The sequence below is a fragment of the Ornithorhynchus anatinus genome, chromosome X1, assembly GCF_004115215.2.
Source record: "Ornithorhynchus anatinus isolate Pmale09 chromosome X1, mOrnAna1.pri.v4, whole genome shotgun sequence".
Classification (NCBI taxonomy): domain Eukaryota; kingdom Metazoa; phylum Chordata; class Mammalia; order Monotremata; family Ornithorhynchidae; genus Ornithorhynchus; species Ornithorhynchus anatinus.
In genome coordinates, this window is record NC_041749.1 from 106,650,589 (window position 1) to 106,672,169 (window position 21,581).

Genomic DNA, 21,581 nt, shown 5'->3' on the forward strand with positions numbered 1-21,581 from the left:
AACTTGCGTCCGTTTTTCTCCCCCACCAGATGGCAAACTTGAAGGCAGCGATGGTCTCTTGCTTCCGCCGTACGCTCCCAAGTATCTAACGCGGAGCTCGGCACACACGATGGGGAGGGAGGGAGAGGGGACTGGGGGATAGATAGAATTTCGGCCGGTGTGGGTGCCTCCTATATCGCCGCAGAGCATCCGGAGACGGAGGAGCCCCGGCCATCCCTCGCGAGCCCACATCCTAAGCACCACACCAAACCGTCCGCGGCCCCGGGGCATTTCCCAAACGGCATCTCTCCGGGGCCTGCTGGGTGCCGAGCGCTTGACTGAGCACTTAGGACGAGTTCAGTAAAAGCAAAGAGCCCGATCCCTCCCCTCAGGGAGCTTAGGACCTAAAGGGGAAGCAAAGGAGGGGTTGGCTAAGAGAGGGGCCGTCCCCCCTCAAATGACTTCGGTCACGGTCCTTGGCGGGGGAGGGTCCGCCCGCCGGCTCTTCTTGTCACCTCGTTGGGGCCAGTGATCCGGGTGTGGGCGGCGTTCCTCGGTGCGGCGCGGCCCAGGGAAGCGGCGGCGTGTACTCGCCGAGCGGAGGGAAAGGCGCATCGGCCGTTGGGAGGGGAGGGATCCGCCCAGGCGAACCGCTCCTCCCAAATTAACCGGGGGGATGAAGAAATCCGCCGGGCTTCCAGTAATCCTAGCCACATAAGCTGGACTCTGCTGGTTTGTGCAAGAACTGAAGTCAACCCATTACTCAACCAGCTTCATCGCTCCAGAGCACGAGAAAGGACTCTCAGGCCGGTGGTTGCTCACCTGAGGCAAATGACCCACCGAGGGGATTAAGGTCCCCGGCAGGGCACACACGCTTAGACGGCGAGGCCTGAAGCCAAGTGTTTTTTCGACATCGCTGGATTCGGGCGTGTGATCTGTAAGCATCGCCCTCGGAGCGGTCGGGAGGGAACGGGACTCGGGACTTCCCTACAATCTCCTGGTCCCAAAACCACAGATGCGGGCGGACGGTCTGCCAGCCCCGAAGCACCAGTAACGTCTCCTGAATTCACCATGAACGAAGCCACCGCAAAGAAGGCCGGAGAGCTGCCACCTCCGCTCTAGGTGCCGCGGGGAGGAGGGAAAGTTCAAACGGGGGGCAGAGTCAGAATGGTTCCGGGTTCCCCCCAGCAGCCAGAACGACCGCTCTCCTCAACTGCCGATGACCCGCGGGTGGACGGTCCGCGGTAGAATTATAGGCTCTCGGCCACAGTCAACCTGCCCTCCTGTAATTTCTTCCCAGGCGACGGCAGCTGGGGCCCGTGACGGGAGTTCTTCCTAAGTTTCCCTGGCAATTCTGTCTTCCTTCATTACCCGGACAGATTAGGGCCCCTCTACTACCCAGATGGGACACAAATCACCTCCTCAGTTTGGCCTGGTATTTTCTGCATCCCCTTCTCTCCCCCATTCAAGTAGATGAGCTGACTTTAAATCGATCCCGCTTCTCTTCTTCTTGGCTACTATCAGGCTACTAGTACCCATCAGGCACTAGCTCGAGACCGAAAAATAAAAGAACCAGGCCCTTCGGCATCCGTCAGGCCTTTCCCGTTAGCCGGTGACCATCACTGCCCGCGGCCTCCCTGGGGAATCCTTACGAGGGAAAAACTGGGCCTTCTGGGTTGTCTGTTAGCCAGCCCCCTCCTCACCAACCCTCAGCGCCTGCTCCGGCACCCCCGAGTCGATGATCTGAAGGAACGGACGCCGGCGACGCGGAGTCATGCCCGTGGACCCCGGGCTCCTCCCCGGGGATTGGGATTCCTCCCCCCCCGAGGCGCGCCGTTCTCGCCCCCGTTCCCACGGGGGTTCAGCTGCCATCTTTCGGCTGCCTCGCTCGCTCGGCCTCCCGAGATCTTGCCGCAGTTCATCCCATCTGCGTGACGTTTCCCCGGCTGGAAGGACTGGGTCCTCTGGAAACTTGGAGACGGCCCCATCCCGCCCCCTCCTTCGGATCATTTATGACGATTTAAAGCAAAACCGGACTCGGCACCCACCCCGCCCCCGGGAGTCCCCACCGGGCGGCACGTTGGGCCAGTCCGAAAAGTGGTCGTTAACCTCCCCCCCCACACCCCTTCCGCCACGGCTGGCCAGCCAGTCCCCCCTTTGGGGATGGAACCTCGTCAAAGGCCCGTTGAAAAATCTGAATTTATTACGTCCATTGGTCCCTCTCTATCCACGTGCTTATCTGACCCTCTCAGAAAACCTCCGCAGATCTGATGGCACAATTTCCCTTTTCAGAAACCACGCGGACTCTCCCCCGACAGGTAGTGTTTGTCCAGAGAGTTCACTGATCCTAAACAGGGCAGCGGATGACAAATATACAGACATGCAAACTGTTACCCGCATTTTGCAGCTCAAGTAAGCGAGCTCCTCTCTCCCTCGAGAACGAGTGCAAACCGTCAACTGTAACCTAAATGGAACTCAGTCTCACCTAACCATACATTCGCACAACATCAACACCAAGGGTCAGAGAGTTGCATCAGCCACTGAATACAAATGCAAAACTCTTGCGAGTGCCCACACATACAAAGGCCGGTCTGAAACCGTGACCTCTTTCCCGTTTTGATCATTCAGATTCCCCGACCTCCAAGTCTAAAGAGTATCCTCTGAAAACACAGGGCTTTACGGTAGAAGAAGGAAAAAGCAACTTTTCTCAGGGGGCCCTGATGCAATCCAACTAAATCTAGCAAGCTTGGCCAGAGTCCACCCCCGAGAACCGGCAGGCGCAAGTGACAAGACGTTGCCGCCGCCGCCGCCGACAGCTCTGGGCGCTACGGGAAGCATGCGGATTCGGGTAAATAATAAAAGCGGTCGGGGGCATCTCAGCCTGTGGAGAACAAGCTACGGCAGAACCAACCCACAGAAGGCTTGCCTCCTCACTAATAAATATCCTGGAGGTGACTAAGTGCCTAGTGCTTAGTTCAGACAGAAAATATTTACTGGGGAACTGGATTTCTGCAAAAAAATTTCAATCACGGAAGGCCCAGGGGGCCATTTAGCAGACACCTGGTTTAGTGACAGCAATTAATCCTTTCCCCCCCGAACCAACCCCCACCCCACCCCCCCCCCCGCAACCCCCAAACCCCTCCTGCCCGTCTGGACCCCATCCAACCAGTTTCCAGGAGTTCCCGGGTAACTGAAGGGGTGAGGTTAGCTGACTCTTCTGCTTGGCTTGCTGCACTCTCCAACAGAAAGAAACTTTGGAGGCCTCAGCCTGTAACTCTGCAGGAACTTGGGGTGGGGGGGGGTGGGGGGCGGGGGGAAGGGTGAGAACCCGGAAATTAAAGCTGCAACTCGGCCGCTTCCTCTTGTCTGGTCACATCCCCGTCGGCCGGACCGGAGAGTCGGGCTCGGTGGCGCCCCGCCACGGGGATGTCAGCAGGGAGTGCAGACGCAAGTGTCCGTGAGCGTCGAGGAGGTGAAGGGGCTGACATTTTAGAACTGTTAACAATCTATGATGTCAGTGACCCATGCATTAAAGACCATTAAGATATGAACGGCTCCTTCGGGAATCATTAGAGTGCCAGGGGAAGGACGATAATGAAACGGATAAGCAGTTGACGGCCGGACCCAAATGATTCACATTTGAACTTCAGAGACGGTTTCCTCTCTCTCCCTCTCCCCCCACCCTGCCCCCACACCGCTACTCGGCCCCCTTTTCTCAGAAAAATAATATATGTGACACTTTCGTATCACATAAAAAATCTGCTGACCTAAGTCCTGGAGGTGGCTTGAAACGCTGGAGATCTTAAAGCTGACGGAGGGGACTGCTCTCTTCTTGTCTCGTTTCGGAGAGGGGACGGGGGTCCCCATCACCTCTACCAGGACGGCACCTGCTTTGCCAGGGGTCACGAGGTCACGCAGAGGCCCCTCCTGTTCCACAGAAATGAAGCAGAGGGCTTGACGCCGGGGTGAAAGTGTTTCGGCAAGCAGCGTGTGGCGATGGCCTGGGGCGGTGAAGGTCCCAGACCGGATGTGAACTCGCTGAAGTTCGCTTACTTTATTCTCTCTTGGGCCCACTGTTGAAGTAGACAAGGCCCAAGGCAGGAAGAGCACAGGACCATTTAAGGGGGGGGGGGGAAAGAAAACACCACCACACCCTCACTGGGTCAGACCGGTCTGGGATTCTGTCTCCGACAGGGGCACCGGGACGCTTGGGAGGAACCGCGTGACGGTGCTGGCCCTCCCGGACCCCCCGTCCTCATGTTTAGGACTGAACCATCTTAGCCCCTCTTTATCTCTAACTCTCCTTCCGGCAGCCCACTCCAGACCTCCCATCCATGAACGCATCGCATCTCAAACCCCTCTTGTGCCTGCCAAAGAGCGCCCCGTGGGAGCCAATTCCATCTGCTTACCCCCGCCCACGCCGGGCTGGGAGAAGAGCTTCCTTCGGCTCAGCTGGAACCCACCGCCTTCAAGCTCCGCTGGGCGCCCCGCGGTCCTGCTAGTGCTGGATCTGGAGAACCAAGTCTCTGCTTCTCCCATATTTTGAGATTCTGAAAATATCAAGCCTGTCTTCTCTAGGTCGAGGTGTTCCTAGGCTGAAGAAGCCTGATGCTTTCAGTCTCTCCTCATACGGAGGCTGCTCCCCCTCCTCCACCCCCCGATCACCTCAGCTGCCCTCCTCCACGCCTTCCCCTGCTCTAGTATAACCTTCTGGGCAGCAGTGACCAGAACTGCCTGCGGGAATCCCGGGGCAGAGAGGTCACGGCCGTACAGGGTGGCAACTCTGCCGCCGGCTTCTTCTGGCCTGTCAGCTTGCTGCGGGCGGGGAACGTGACTACCGACTCTGTGGTTTTGTACTCTCCCAGGTAGCCAGTGCAGCGCCGCGGCCCACAGTAAGTGCTCAGATACCCTCGAGCGATTGATTCTGACCCCTTCCCGACGATCCCCTTTTGGGTACGAGAAGCGGTGCGGGGGGGAAGGGCACCGTCGGCATTTCCCAACTCCCTTCGTCCAGTGACAGAGTTGACCCTCCCGAGCCAAGTAGACCGCTGGGTCGGGTTCAGAGCAGCTGGGCCACGGACTCCCCCGACAGCAGTGCGGAGCGGTGGGAAGGGCAGGATAAAGAACTACCTCAACCTGGCATCCCAGGGACTGGCATCCCGAGGCTTCCGATTCTTGCCTGATCCAAGATACTCTGTCGGTCAGTGGGTCGATCGTATTTACTGAACGCTGTACAAGCGCTCGGTAGGGTACAATATAATCATAACAGGAGTGGTATTTGTTAAGCGTCTACTACGTGCCAAGCACGGTTCTTAAGCGAAGGGGCAGATACAAGGTAATCAGGTTGTCCCATGTGGGGCTCAGAGTCTCAATCCCCATTTTACAGATGAGGTAACTGAGGGACAGAGAAGTTAAGTGACTTGCCGACAGTCACAGAGTTGACAAGTAGCAGAGTTGGGATTCGAACCCATGACCTCTGACTCCAAAGCCCACGCTCTTTCCACTGAGTCCCGCTGCTTCTCGAGTAATAGCATTTCCCGGGTACCTACCGTGGGCAATTCCATCAGTCAGTGGTATTTGTTGAGAGCTTAGTGTGTGCAGAGCAATCAGTCGACCCCTCGTACTTATCGAGCGCTTACTCTGCGCAGAGCTCTGGATCGAGCGCTTGGGAAAGTACAACAGAGTTGGCAGATACGGTCCCTGCCCACCAGCAGCTTCCAGTCTAGCGGAGGAGACAGATGCGAAAAGACAGCACGAATTACGGAGGCGGGCGCTGTGGGGCTGAGGGTGGGGTGAATACCGAGCGCTTAGGCGACAGACACACCGAACTAAGCCACATCAGAGAAGTCACGCTGGAGAAAAACCCGACAAATGCATTGAATGTTCTGAAGCCGCTCACCAGCTTCAGACCTTATCAGACATCAAAAAACTCACCCTGGAGGGAAACCCTAAAAAATAAGTCTGGCCGTAGGGTTTCATCCCAATTTCTGGGTTTAAGCAAACTGGCCCAACATCAGACACGAGGAGTCCAAAAAAAAACAAACACCAAAAAACCCAAACCCCAAAAAACAGGTTATCAGGGCTGGACTGGACCACTATGTACATATCTATAAATCTATATATAATACATTTTTCATCCTATTAATGTCTGTCTCCCCCCTCCAGACTGTCAGCTCGTGGGCAAGGAGCTTGGTACAGTGCTCTGCACATAGTAAGCGCTCAACAGATACTACTGAATGAATGAACGAATAGTACCAACCGCTTAATACGGTGCTCTGCGCACAGTAAGCGCTCAAACACCAACGATTGATAGACGAAGTTCCTTGACGGCGGGGACTGTGTCTAGCAACCCTACTGTACTCTCCCAACTCTTAGTACAGTGCTTGTGACTGCCTGACTGATGGGTTGACTGGGTAAAAATAACAACAACGATGGGATCTGTTAAGCGCTTACTATGTGCCAAGGACTGTTCTAAGCGCTGGGGTAGATACAAGGTAATCAGGTTGTCCCACGTGGGGCTCACCGTTCTTAATCCCCATTTTACAGATGAGGTAACTGACGTGACTCGCCCAAGGTCACAGCAGACAAGTGGTGGAGCTGGGATTAGAACCCACGGCCTCCGACTCCCCAAGCCCACGCTCTTGCCAAGAGGCCACGCTGCTTCAACTGAATTCAATTTAAAAATACCCGGATGAGAATTAGATCCGGTCCCTGGCCCTCACAATCACCACAGATGCCAACAGTGGCACTGTGAACGTTCCTCGTGAACGTGAGTCAAAGAGGGGAGAATGGGGAACGGGTCCGGGGACGGGCGGGCAGGCTGTGCCGTCCTATTCCCCCCACCGCCCCCATCCCTCAACTGCCACTTAAGCACTTCTGCATCACCGAAGCACTTGGAAACTCATAAATTGTCTCCCCACAGCCCCCGGCCCTGCTACGCTTGCGACCGGAGCTTTATTTACACTCTATAGTTTCCTCCTACCTGTAATTGATTTTAGGGTCCGTCTCCCCGACCCGACTGTTCTAAGTGCACTCTCCCAAGCGCTCAGTCCAGCACTCTGTACAGAGGAACGGCCGATCCACCGACTACCTAACGGGGCAGGGAGCCCCGAAATGGGAGCTCGCCGGCGTCACCTGAAAGCGCCGAGGTCTCGTCGAGGCCCTTGCGGGGAGCGGGGTCGGGAGTCCGGCAGCGGCGGCTTTCCGGAGCAGCTGTTGAAGGCTGCCCTGAAAATTCCTATCTCCTACGAAACACACTTATCGAGAAGGCCACATCCGGGGAACGTCAGCTCCCAGGAGAAAAATCGACCACTGCACCGGGAAGCAGATTGGAAAAAAGCACAGCACAGCACGGAACAGTCCCTCCGGGCATAAGGTGTGGAAGTGAGCGTCGGCCTCGTCCAGGGACACGGACAGGAAGGCTCTCCCCGCTAGGCGTGGCAGCCCTCTCTCTGGACCTATTCCCTGAGTCCCTTTCCACATCAGCTCGGGGGCTGGGATTCGTGCTCCGGAAAGAGAAGCGGTGCGCTACCATGCTGTGCCTAAAGCAAGCTCCCAGGAAATACAGAAGCCCCTGAAACCCAGGAGCTCTAGCTCTCGGCAGATATCTGGGACCACCAGAGAGCACTTCCTCTTCGGGGCCGGGGGGGCTCTCTGTCGATGCTTGAACGGCTGGGAGCTAGACCGGATTCCCACCGTGGGCCTAAACTTGCTGAAACAACCCAAGCTGCCGCAGTCTCCCTGCTGACCCCCACTCGCGAGGTCACTCCAGGAGAAGAAAACGGACAGTCCGTCACCACCAACCTCCCCCTCCGCCAACCCAAGACTTCAGAGAGAGGTTCTGGTGCCGCTCAAGCTGCCGTGCCCTCGTCGGTCGGCAGAATTATCCGTCTCTTCCGACGGCCTGGAAGCTCTTGCTTATTTCCTCTGTACTTCCACCCAGGACGTCATTCCACACTCTGCGCCCGAGGGAGCCTCAATTCAGTCCGTTGGACTTCATTTCCCGGAAGAGACAGGACTGAGGCTTACCGGTCATTTCTGACAGGGAGACTCCCTCCTCGTTTATTTCCTATGAATATCTGTGGAGGACTGGCCTTGGGGTAACTGGGAATATTTATATATATATATATATATACTAAAAACAGGCAGTGAAGCCTAAAGCACCTTGGATCTGGGGTTTTATTTGGGCTTTAGGAGAAAAACTATTGCTGAGCTGACCTCCAAGCCAGCTGAAGCTTCGTTATCGAGACACTGTCGGATTTTCAAGCTTACACGAGCGCCCGGCTAGTAAAAGAGAAGCCGAAGCTCCCGCAGCATCAGTAACAGCAGCATTTACTGAGTCCACCCTAGGGGGCTGAGCACCGGGTGGGTACTTGGGGGGGATACAGAAGAGCCGCAAAGGAGAATGAAGTCCTCTCGAGCTGCCGAAGATACACTTCTGAAAGCTGCCGAGGTTCACCGGTGACCGGATTGAGGTCCGGGCATCAGCCTAAAGGACCTAAATAATAATAACGGTATTTAAGTGCTTACTGTGTGTCAAGCACTGTTCTAAGCGCTGGGGTGGGTATGAAATTCAGGTTGGGCCCGATCGCCGTCCACCGTGGGACTCGCAGTCTTGATCCCCATTTTACAGATGAGGGAACTGAGGCCCAGAGAAGCCAAGTCACCTGCCCATGGTCACACAGCAGACAAGCGGCGGAGCCGGGATCAGAACCCAGGCCCAGGCTCTACCCACTAGGCCTCGCTGCTTAATGGACAGAGAGCAGACGGCTCACACGTCCCGCATGTCTTCACACAGCCTTGGGTGACACTTGGCAGCGGGAGAGGAGGGGGGAGGAGAAAGGAGGGTTTTCGGTCGGCCCAAATGGGAAACGTTCTGCGGTTAGAAAGAATTCCCCCTTTCTAGTAGAGCGGAGCAGTAATCATAAGGGGACTGTACAAAGGTAGGGAAATTGCGGATCTGTCTCCGGCGGGGGCTGTGGTCTCGCAGGGGAGTGGAGGACACTCGAGTGCTGACTAAGACTGAGCCTCACCCACGACTCTTCAGTTACCCAAAAGCTTTACAAGCAACATTTCAGGGTTCCATAACTCGACGGTTCTGTCGTCCACCAGGCAACCTGGGACTCTCTACGGCCTTGCTGCTTCTACATCCCCGCACATCTTCGCCCATCCTCTCCCAAGGAAGTACCCAAGGAGTTAAACAGTAAGAAGACAGCATTCCTTCCTCCTCATCCTCATAAACTGTTACTTGCTCTGGACCCGGGGCTATTTAGGAGACCGGCCAGAGAGCCCGCCGCCGCCAAAATCCCCGAGGCTCATTTTCTTCAATACCGACGGACAGCTGAGCAAGATCTCTGGGTTTTCGGTATCCGGCGGGAGGCGATCTGTCCGGACCTCAAGTGTCCCCGCCGCGTCGGGTGGAAAGGCTACGGATGTGGGGGTACAAGGCGCTGGGTTTGTCCTAAAACGGTAGAAAGAATTCGAGGGGCATGAGGGAGGGCTCTTTCCAGGCACGTAAGAGGCACAGGGGGTAATTCGCAGCGATGCCACTGTTGAAACTGAAAGCCGACAGACGATCTAGAAGATCGCCGTGGTTCAACCTCCTGCCCCAGAGTGAGAAGGTCATCTTCAGGCATCCCCTGAGACTGTTTGGGATGCGGCAAGTGCTCTCTCTGGAGCGGCACCTAACGAGGCACGCGCGGGCGTACGCTCCCGTGCCCTTACGTGCACACGCACACCCTTCTCCCCTCTTCTAGCTCCCGCTTTCACGGCCACGCTTTGGTGGCAACGTGGCCCCGTGGCGAGAACACAGGTCCAGACACGTGGGTTCCCCACCCAGCTCTGCCGCCGGGCGACTTTGGACAAGTCGCTTAACCTCTCCGAACCTCTTTCCCCGGGGTGCAAAGGGGGAGGACCCCACCTATCTCACCCCACCTCACGGTTGCGCTGAGAGGAGAAATTGACTACTTATTGACTACTAACTACCGTGAACACGCTCTGGAAAAATAAAATTTGATTTCAGAGGGTCACCCGTAACCAAAGAGCCAGTCTGCTGTCCCGCTTCCCCATCCGACCTCTGGTGAGGTTTCCCAAAGTAACCACAGAGATCTCTAAGTACTTGAGCGCTGTGGGCGACACTCGAGCGAAACCCCGGTGTCCCGGGCAAGAGGTATTTGCTGGGGTCCCGGGATTTCAGTGGCGGGGTCTCAGCAGGCCCTTCTCGGGAAGACGACCGGGAAACGGAAGCTCGGGATTCAACGCGAGGCCTGGCCCGAAAAACCTGGTCCACGTGACCGGAGTAGCGTCTCCAACTCCTCGGCCCCATCCGGTCAGGCTTTCATTTTGGCCTTCCTCTTTCCCAGGCTGGGAGCGCGGCTAGCTCCGGAGACTCTGTCAGCCGCCCGCCTGGCAATTATTCCATTATGTGAGCCGCAAGCCCCTTTCGTTTACTCCCGAGGTTCTTCTAGAGCAGAATTAAGTCCCAGGGGGCCCCATCCCAGACCACCACCTACGCTTGCATCAGAGGCGGTTCCGCTTATTAAACTGCATTCGCGGGGCCGAGTTTAATTTAGCCAAAGAGCAGCCAAACCTCGCAGGGTACAGCCGGGGCGGAAAATGCCGGCCCTCCCCGCACCTGGCCCAGACCGGGGGCTGCCCTCTTAGGAATTCGGGAACCTAGCCCCCTTCTCCTCCCTGATTTTCGATGACTCCCCAGACCGACTGCCAGGCTGCTCTCTCCCCCTTATCTCTCTGCCCTCTCTCCACCACAGAGAACTTCCTTTCTGTATCTCGCTCCTGACTCTGAGCCTCCAACCTGATCTCCTGCCCTTTCCCTCTGGCATGGAACTCCCTCCCTTCCCAAAGCTGCCGAACCACACATCGCCTCGTCATTAGCACCACCACTTCCAGGAGGCCCTCCCTGACTCACCCCCCCCCCACCCAAACCACCCCCCGCCACCTTCTTGATCGTATCGTTCAATTAGTCACCGTAGGCACACACGTGTGCCTCTGTTTGATCATGTCATTGCTCACTTTGGTTTTTCTGGTTTGCCTCAGTGCTCCATGCCTTTCCACCTAGGGTATCTGGGGCCGTGTTTGCACATGGTTCCCATTTGACCGGAAGCTCTTCAAGGGTGAGGCCTTTAACTTCTGTTGCACATTCCAAAGCCCCCCCGCCCCCCGCGCATACCACGCTCTGCCCACGGGGTGGCCTCGATTCTGCTGCTGCTGACGACGGTGCAGTACGCCGCTTTAAAGCTTTACGCAGCCCACTGGGCAGTCGAGAGGAGAAACCTCTCCTCGAGTGTCTCCTCCCTTGCCCCCAAATCACCCATCTCGAATGCTGAACCTCTGACCCCATGAGATCATCTCCGGATCGGGCTAGCCTCCCGTCGGCACCACCGACGGGGACACCACCCACCCCGGCGCCCCAGTCGGAACGCGTCTCGGCAGGGAGCTTCCACATCTCCCAGGAATCGAGGGTCCTCCTTGAACTCACACGCCCGGGCAGCAGCCTCGACTCGGACGCATCCTCACGTGGTCGCTCCCCATTCGACTCGGGTCCAAAAACCAGTAGAGGGCATCCCATCGGGCCTGAGAAAGGCAGCTTCAGCCAAGGAAACAAATTCTCTCACATGCACGGAGGATGTCAATTCCCTCAACACCATCTCCTTGCCCGAAGGACACAATCGGTTCCCTGAATCGTTGAGAAACCATTACTCAAACACACAAAAGCCACAGCAATTAAGACAAGTGTCATTTGACTACCCAGCCCCATCTCCTCGAGGGCAGGGACTGACCCCTCTATGCTGTGTACGCTGCGGTCCGTTGGCAGACGGGAGAGAATAGCCGCACTGGGCCGGAGACGATGAATAGGCCGGGAAAGGAACAGAGCGGTCCCGCGAGGGATTGAGAACCCCCGCGGCAGCTGGGCAAGGCAACTCCAAAAGCTCGCCGCGCTGCCAACCTGGGGGTTCGGGAAGCAGCTGGAAGAGTGAAGGAAAACACAAAAAACATTTGCACGTCAGTCCCACCACCTCTGCTTAAGCAGACAAGGAGAGTCGCACGGGAGGAAAACCCTCAACTCACGGAACACACGTGAGGATCGATCCTGACGCTGGAGGCCCAAGGCCCGGAACTCCGGGGGGCTACCCAAGGCCATGGGGAACCGTGCCCACGGCAAGCGTGGGGGCGTGGCCAGCCCTATCCGAGGCGGCCATCTCCAACGTGGCACCCGCACCCCATGCGTACGCCCATCCAAGTCTCGCCACAGGGGCTGGAAGGGCTGCACAGGCCAGGCTCGACCCTCAGAATGGGGATGACCGTCCTCCAGCTAAGCCTAATCTGCTCGGAGCGGGTTCTGGTACCCGTTGCCTTCTCCTCTCCCCGTACTGGGAGGGTAGGGCCTCAGCCTGGATTTCTGGCCCAGGCTAGACTCTCCTGGGGCCCGGTGGCTAGCCAGGACAGCCCCAGCCGGAGCCCTAGAGCTGACAGGAACCACACTGACCCTGGGCCACCCCAGATGTGTATCCTGGCTCCCTCCCAGAGCTTCTGGGAATCGTTATCATAACGGCCCGGGGGGAGACAACCACACGGACACGTGGAACACGGAACCGCCCCACTGAGGGTTCGCATTCCGCCTTCCAGAGTCCCATCCCCGCTACCTAAGCCTCCCCTTGAAAAGAACTGGGGAGGTGCACAAGCAACCGGGGAGTCAACTGAGACCAGCCCACAGAACTGGATCCCACGGGCCAGGCCCGGGTGGGGAACCCAGGAGCTGGGGAGAAAGCCACCTCCCTGGGGCCCAGAGGCAAGCTGGGGCACCAGGAGGGCCCCTCAGATACAGAGCCAAGGGCGGCGAACCCAACACCAAATGGGAAATGGCAAAGCGGGGCCGGGGTAAACAAACCTAAAAGGAGGAAGATGGTGGAGCCGGGGAAATGCGCACAACACGACACAGGAAAATCAGATGCAAGCAAAAAGTAAAGGAAAGGAAAAAGAGAGGAAGGAGAAACGGTGAGAACTCTGCCGTGACCACGTGCCCTGCCATTACCGATTCGGCTCCTCCGATCAGTCAGCCCGGGGCCCCGTCTCCGAAACCCGTCCTCACGCTCCGGGGCGGACCATCCGACACCCGACTTGCCCCTCAGCCGGGCCATTATGGACACAGTGGCTCCGAATTTCTCGAAACCCTTTCTGAGTTTCGCCACCTCCCTAGCCTGTCTCTCCAGAATCCCGAATGCGATCACCTCGTTACCCATTCCGGATCTCTTATCCATGACTACCCAGCCCATCTTGAGCCCACTGATACTTTCGACTGCCTGACTTCCCGTGGGGACCGATTCCGTCTGTTGAGGCCCCTGCTGGGAGAAGAAGTGTTTCCTCTTGTTTGTCCCAAACCTACCCCGACTGGAGCTTCCACGGGTGGTCCTGGTTGTGGCGCTATGGGAACGTGGTCTCGGGAGCAAGAAGCATGGAGGGAAGAGAAGGAGCTGGGAGGGCAGGAGCAAGCACGTGGGTGGCTGAGTGAAACAAAAAGAGAGAGAGAGCAGGCTGATCTAGTGGAAAGAGCCCGGGTCTAGGAGTCAGAGGGACTTGGGTTCTAATCACAGCTTCGCCACTTTGCCGTGTGACTTCTCTGTGTTTCGGTTCCCTCATCTATAAAATGGGGATTCAAACCGTGAGCCCCTTGTGGGACAGGGACTGTGTCCAACCTGATTAGCTTGTAACTTAGTAAGAACTTAGTAATAACGGTATTGGTTAAGCACTTACTATGTGTCAAGCACCGTTCTAAGCACTGGGGCAAATACAAGGTAATCGGTTTGTCCCACGTGGGGCTCACAGACAATCCCCATTTTACAGAGGAGGTAACTGAGGCACGGAGAAGCTAAGTGGCTTGCCCAAAGTCACACAGCTGATAAGTGGCGGAGCCGGAATTAGAACCCATGACTTCCGACTCCCAAGCCCGTGATCTTGCCACTAGGCCCTGCTGCTTCTCTAGTACAGGGCCTGGAACAAAGTGAGCACTTAAATGAGAGAGAAATGGATCGGGGCATCAAGTCCATGAGGACGAGGAGGCAGGGATTGGTAGGCTCCTAGGTTCATTCATTCATTCAATCGTATTTATTGAGCGCTTACTGTGTGCAGAGCACTGTACTAAGCGCTTGGAAAGTACAATCTGGCAACAGATAGAGACAATCCCTATGGGGGGGAGGGGCGGGGGAGAAACGCCCACCTGGACCACTGGGAGAGGGGGTGATGAGAGCAAGCGGAGGCCGGCTGGGGGAACAGAGAGGAGGCAGAGGAGAGGGTTCAGTGGGTAGGAACACAAGTGGCAAGGCTAAGGGCGAGAGAGGGCTGGTGGTCAGCCAAGTGACCGCAGGTGGCTGCCACCCAGGAAACTTCTGAACCAACACTATCCTCCGGTATCATTCTTTCATTTGTTTTCCTAAGTGTGATTAATCACCCATTATCTACCCTCAGGAAAGTTTTTAGAAGCTCTGAACCCACAAGCCCCATCCTCACAGAATCCCTGCCCATGAGCTCAGCTGGGTGGAAGTTTTCCAAGATTACTCCTTACTCCCCCCCCCCCCCCCCCCCCCCCGCCCCTTCGGGGGAATCTCACACACAGTCTGAAGCTTCGCTCCTTGGGAAAAAAAACGTTAGCGAGTTGAAAGACCTGGTGACCCACCACCAACTCCCCGTGATGAGACTAGCTTCCCGACGGTCAGAAGTACGAAAACTCTAATAGAGCCCGGATCCCCTCAAAGGGATATGGAGGGACTCTTGGGAATAATTCGCCCCACTGGTCAGGGGGAAGCCAGCTGAGGCTGGGCGATGGCCTGGAAACGCCCTGAGAGACCCTGGACGCTTCAGGGTTCTGTGGAGATGAGGCCTCACGTCCTACCCAGCCCCTCTCCCCAACCACCACCACTTTGAGGATCGAGTTTCCTCAAGGTCCAAAGCTGCCTCCCTTCTCTACACTGAGATGCACCTGCAAGCTGTAGGAGGCTGCGAACACACATGCGCACACAGGTACTCTCGAACACAAGATGGAAGCCCGCATTCCCAAAACAAACATTACCCAATTTTACCTCCAAATCCTTTCCCCGGTTAAAAGGATCGCGGATTGGGCTCGTAAGAGCCTAAGCTAACCGCCCCATCTCGCCCAATCCGCTCTCCCACCGCTACTGCCCCAGGAAGTTCTGGCCTTGGGTTTCGGTCTGAAGCCTCTAGAATGTGAGCCCGTTGGGGCCAGAGATTGTCTCTCTTTATTGCTGTATTGTGCCTTCCAAGTGCTGAGCATAGTGCTCTGCACACAGTAAGTGCTCAATAAACACGAATGAATGAATGAATGAGAAGCAGCGTGGCTCGGTGGAAAGAGCACGGGCTTGGGAGTCAGAGATCGTGGGCTCTAATCCCAACTCTGCCACTTATCAGCTGTGTGACTTTGGGCAAGTCACTTAACTTCTCTGTGCCTCAGTTACCTCATCTGTAAGGCTGGGGACCCCAGGTGGGACAACCTGATAACCTTGTATCTCCCCCAGAGTTTAGAACAGTGCTTGGCACATAGTAAGCGCTTAACAAATACCACCACCACCACCACCATCATCATCATCATCATCATTATTAATGAATGAAAGACCCAGACGCCTCCAGCCCAACAACGGGTCAAGGAAATTCACCAAGGACATCCCCAACCCTTTCGACCTTTTCTGGAACAAAAAACTTTCTGAGGGAAAGGCATGGGGAGAGGTCACCTCTGAAAAGTTGAAAAGGTGTCAAAGGCGTCAGAGTCAAGTGATCCTTAAAGACTGGGCCCTTTTAGTTTGGGGCAAGATTCTCCCTCCCGGGAAATAATCTTGGTTAAAAAATGAAACCCTAGGGAATTCCTTCTTTCACAGTTAGCTCTGCCACCGTCCCAGCCCTAAAGATCCAGAGCTCCAGGTGGGTTTGGAGGAAATGGGGATCTCTGAGGAAGTCTGGTCTAAACACCAATCAATCAGTCGTATTTACTGGGCGCTTTCTGCGGTGGAGAAGCGCTACGCCGAGAGCCTGGGAGAGTACAGCACAGCTGGACACTATGAGACCAGGGAGCCCGGCTACCAGGGTGCACCCAGAGGCCACGCAGACTAGACTGGCGGAGACGTTAGGTGGCCACAGGGTCTAATCGCCGGCATGGAAACTAGGTAGTCACGCGTCAACCGCACAGTGGAACGGGAGCCACGATGAGCCCGTCGCCACCTCTCCGTGCCCTTTGGCACTCTAGGAACCAAAACCCTGCCCCCACCGGCCTGCCAGTCCCCGAGGGGCAGTGGGAACGAGTCACTTTGGACTGGCTACAAAAGACGGAAGGGAACCTCCTCAGGCAGCCTCGCAAACGTTCCGTTTTCTTGACAAGCCTCCACGGAGGAGCCGATCCCGCCACTCCTTTCTTGAACCTCTCGGATTCACGTCGCCATCGTTCCACAATCTCATCCCGCCACCCCTCTCCACACACACGCATCTGCAATTGCATCCCCCAGACATGCCCTTACAGAGGGAGAGCTGTCCAATTGGGCCAAAGAGCGGCTGCCAGGGCCTCCCGCCCATCTGGGAATCTGTCGGTCTTCCACGTCAAGGGGATGTCGGAGAGAAGCGGCAGTGAGACACATCCGGGGCAGGGACCGCCCGTGGGAAACCGGCCACGGTGGCTTTTCCTGACGGAAGGCAGGTGACGGGAGGGGACTGCGTGACAGTTTGGGCGTTTACCGTGGGCAGAGCACCGTACGAAGCACTTGGGAGAGTAAAATATAGCTGGACGCTATGATCATAATAATGGATAATTATGGCATTTGTTAAGCGCTTACTATGTGACACGCGCTGCTCTAAGCACTGGGGAAGATACAAGTTAATCAGGTCAGACACAGTACCTGTCCCTCACGGGGCTCACAGTCTAAGAAAGAGGGAGAACAGGTATTTCATCCCCATTTTAGAGTTGAAGAAACGGAGGCCCAGAGAAGCGAACTGACTTGCCAGGGTCGCACAGCAGCTACGAGACCACGGAACCTAGTTATCAGGGTGCACGCGGAGGCCACGCGGTCTAGACTAGCACAGACATTAGGTGGCCACAGGGTCTGATCGTCGGCTTGGAAACAAGGGGGCAGGTGGAATCGTGGGTCACAAAGGCCTGAGCGTTCCCTCGGCTAAAAGTCCAGGCCTTTCCCAACTCGGCGCTCTCCCCCAGAGAGCCAAGGCCCCAGATGAAAAATGAAAATCGCAGTGAAAAGTCAAACTTGGGCCACCGCCTCTTGTGATTAGTCATCAAAGAAAAGGAACTTTCCAGCTTGATGACAAAAGAAAGGCCTGATTGTGCCTGTGACATGAATCGAGCCAGAAGCGTGTCATCCCGGCCATCCGCTGAACCGGGCCCAGAGGCCGGCCGGCCCCTCGGTCCAGCTTCGCCTGGGAGGAAGAAGGACCTGGGTCCTAATCGCGGTTCCGCCACTTTCTGCTGTGGAACCTCGGGCGAGTCACTTCACTTCTCTGGACCTCGGCTCCCTTACCCGCAAAACGGGGATTAAGACTGTGAGCCCCATGTGGGACGGGGACTGTGTCCAACCTGATCAGCCCGTATCTACCCCAGCGCTTAGTACAGTAAGCACTTAATGAACACCATTAAAAAAAATGGCAGCCCCATCTGGCCCAGAGGAGGAGGGGTTCAAGAAGGGCCCTACCCTCGCAACCAAGTACCAAGAGCAGCGAAAGGGGAAGAGGCACCCAGTCCTCCGTGACGAACATTTCCAGCTTGGGGTCATTTGCCGGGAACCCAACATTAAGACGCAATTACCTCTACCGCAGCTTGTCAACCTGGCCCTTCCTCGCCATCCTTACCCCGGTTCCAGCCCCGGTCAACCCCCGACGCACACACACCCAGCCAGGTTCTTCCGGCAGCCTCCTGACACCGGCCACCCCCGTCTTCGCCTACCTCCCGAACGGCTGGCCGGACCACCGTCTTAATACGCCGCTGGGAGGGGTGTCGTTCTGCACCTCAACTTCCTCTCCTCTCTTCGTTCACCCAAAACCCCCAGCTGGTGGACATGAAGCCTCCACCGGCTCTCGCTCTCTTCTCCCACTCCTCCCCAGTTCACCCGCTTGGCCACTCTCGGGCAAACATTCCAGTTGTACTTCCTTCGGGACTCTCCCGTCTGTGACCCGTTGCTGACACCTCCCCCACCTGCCTGGCAACCCTCCCCCTCCTACCCCCCCGCCGGCTCAAATCCACCACCCCAGGCCCCGCTACCCTCCCCACTTTCAAAGTCCTCCCGAAAAAGCTTTCTCCTCCAAGAGGCTGTCCCCGATTAATCCCCACCTTGGGCCGCCTTAGCACAGAAATGCAAACGGCCTAGTTCTGTTATCATCCGATCTGTGTTCCTGCTCTTTTACCTATCCGATGTCTGCGGCTGGTGCCCGGGTTTTCTCTGCTCCACTGCCGGTTCCCAAGCCGCCTACCTAGTACAACGTGCTGCTCGACAGATGCCGCCGATGAAGAAGATATGAAATCTGCTTTAAGCAGCAGCTCGTCCTAGCAACTGGAGGAGCTCGACGATTAAAGGGATTCCCGTTTCCCAGAGGCCCGGGGAGGTTGGGTGGCGGGCCCCGGGGTCGCACAGCCAGCTGGGGACAGAGCCCGCCTCCGAACTCTTAGCTCTAGGGGTCCTAGCCTTCTCGGCCTCGCCGCCGAAGGGAAAGCTTGCCCCCGGCCACATCTCCCCTAGGTCCCTCCAACTTGACCCAGACGAGAAAGCGGAGCCATCTTTCAGGATGATTTACAGCAGCCAGTACTCAAGTGACGGGTGATGCGGGCTCATGAAAAAAACATCAGCTCGCTCCCTTAATGGCCGGGCATCCTGTGCTGCTTTAATGAAATTGTTTTCCTAGCCGGGGAAGACAAAGCTTTATGAGTGGTCTAATTAGATCAGGAGTCATTCTGATTGAGATATATGAATAGTTTCAGTATAGACTTTCACTTAAACAGTTCATTATGACAGAGCTGGTCTCTGTTCGCCCGGGGGCTGTCACACAATGAGGCCGTTTCGAGTTTCCAGCTATTGCGCTTATCCTACCCCTCCTTGACTACCGCACCGGCCTCCTCGTTGACCTCCCTGCCTCCCGTCTCTCCCCTCTCCAGTCCACACTTCACTCTGACGCCCAGATCATTTCTCTACAGAAACGTTCGGGCCACGTTTCCCCACTCCTCAAGAACCTCCGGCGGTTGCCCGTCCACCTCCGCAACCGACAGAAACTCCTTACCACCGGCTTGAAACCGCTGAATCATCTCGCCTCCTCCTACCTTACCTTGCTGATCTACTACAACCCAGCCTGCACACTTCGCTCCTCTACCGCCGATTTACTTTCTGTTCCTCGATCTCGTCTATCTCGCCACTAACCCTTTGCCCACGTCCTCCCTCCCTCTTCACATCAGACAGACCATCACTCTCCCGGCCTTCAAAGCCTCATTAGCATCACACCCCCTCCAAGAGGCTTTCCTTGACTAAGCCCTCCTTTCCCCTACTCCCTCTCCCTTCCGTGTCGCCCCTGCACTTGGATCTGGATCCTTTAAGCGCTTGATAGTCACCCTGCCTTCAGCCTCACACCACTTACGTAGAGAGCCGTTGGGTATTTTCGCGTCGTCGTCCGTCTACCCTCTGGACTGGAAGCGCCTTGTGGGCAGGAAACGTGTCTACAAACTGTGATACAGTGCTCTGTACACATTAAACACTCAAATACAATTGACTTCCCATTCATTCATTCAATCGTATTTACTGAGCGCTTACCGTGTGCAGGGCACCGTACTAGGCACTTGGGAAAGTGCAACCCAACAGTAAACAGTGACGGTCCCTGCCCACCATGAGCTCACAGTCTAGTGTGAGGGAGACAGACGTCAATACAAATAGATACGATTACAGATACGTACGTAAGTGTTCCCCCAAAAGGCAAGGACTGGTGATGGAGCAGAGGGCGGGCAGGTTTACCGTCTTCATCGACAGCTGCGGTTTCCCCCAGTTCGGCACTCCGGGACGAGATGAAGTTAATGGTTGGGCCGAAGGCATAAATCCACCCCTTTGTCGGGGGCGATTTCTTGGGGCTTGCTGAGAACCGCCCCCTGGCCAAATCAAAAATACCGTCAAATCCATCCCTATGAACCACTGAAACAACTGGCCAACCCGCAGGGGGGTGGGGGGGGGGGGAGAGACGGGACGACACGTCCCGTGACCGAGAGACAGTTTTCCACGTCTATTCAGCCAGACAGGGCTGCAGGGCCCCAGCTGAAGGCAGCCGGGGCAGCCTCTCCCATCCCAAGGAGATCCCATCCCCACGTCGATGCCGAGCTGAACGGGCCACGCCGCCGGAGAGCGAAAACGGGGGGGGCGGCACCGAACCAGACTCCTCTCTCCTGCCCTGTTACTGGGGATCGGAGACTCAGCCCTCCAGATCGTGGTCTTGCCCTGGAGCCCCGGAAGCAGCGAGCGGGGAGGGGGTCGATCATCAAGGAGGGGAAGGAGAGTGGCCTGGCCTTTACCGGGGCGGGATTCACCACTGGCCTTGCCACGGTGGCAACCGGGCCGCGCGGTGGCGACTCTTTTCCGAACCTCGCCCCGAGGAGATCATCTGATGCTCTCGGTTACTCCCGACCCGGGTGCAGGGCACCGGTGCGCCCGCGTCCGGCCGGTTGGCAGGCCGCTATGGAAGAAGGCTGGTCCTTCTCCCTGCTGGGACTCTTCCTCCTCCTGGACGAAAGGCACCTGGCTGGAAAAGCCACAGGTATGCAGAGCAGACAGCCAAACCCAATCTCGCCATTTCTGAGCCACTGACTCACGGGACGTGATGAAAGATTCCCACCCCCCACCCCCGCCCCCCGGGAGCCCGAACCAGCTCCATTGGCCCGGCCTGAAAATGCGATCACTCGGAAATACTTGAAGCGTTCCCCTCCCATCCACCCACGGTGGACGCTCCCCCTGTTTGCAACCAGCTCGTCGATTCCTCGTGGGGCTACTGTGCACAAGAAGCCAAATCCAGCCTGCGTTAAGCACTCCGGTTGGGCCCGGGGCGACGCGACTCGAGCCCCAAAGCCCACGCAAGTCGAACACCACACCGCCCCCCTCCCCGCCCCCGACGGCAGGCTCCGACCGACCGCCACGGCTGCTGCCGTCACCCCACCGAGGATCCTCCCGGTGCTTGACCTGGGCAAAGTCAAGGTTGTCCGAGCAGCCGGTTGGAATGAAGACCTCTCCGGTGGCCTCGGGACAGGTCACACCAAGACCGGCTCCCCATCTCTCAGGAGTAATCCCCGTTAGACCGCCACAGACAGGGAAACTGAGGCCCAAGAGGTCAGGCAGGGCCCAGGAGGCTTGGCATCAAATCCCTACTAGCTGACACTCCACTCATTCCATTGAAGGGGTCACCGCCAAATGCTTTTGGGTTTCATATTTTGACATATCCACAGTCCAGGATTCCCCTCCAGCAACATTCCTTTCTCTAACACATTCCTCTTCCCCTTCCCAATCCCTCTCCCCACCTCCTCCCCCTGGTCACCCCCATCCCCCACCCTCAGAGAGCATAAT

General features: G+C 56.8%; 1 protein-coding gene across 2 annotated transcripts in view; it reads right to left on the bottom strand.

Annotated features, from left to right (window-relative positions):
- The window catches only part of SBNO2 (strawberry notch homolog 2), a 132,224-nt gene that overhangs the window by 102,716 nt on the left and 7,927 nt on the right, over positions 1-21,581 (bottom strand). Inside the window, exon 1 of one of the 2 annotated variants that reach the window (XM_029050650.2) lies at positions 17,945-18,081. The exons of the other annotated variant lie outside the window; for it this stretch is intronic. The gene's annotated coding sequence lies outside the window, so the exon portion shown is untranslated. Of the gene's footprint in view, positions 1-17,944; positions 18,082-21,581 lie in introns of those variants that run through there. 2 annotated transcript variants of the gene reach the window in all.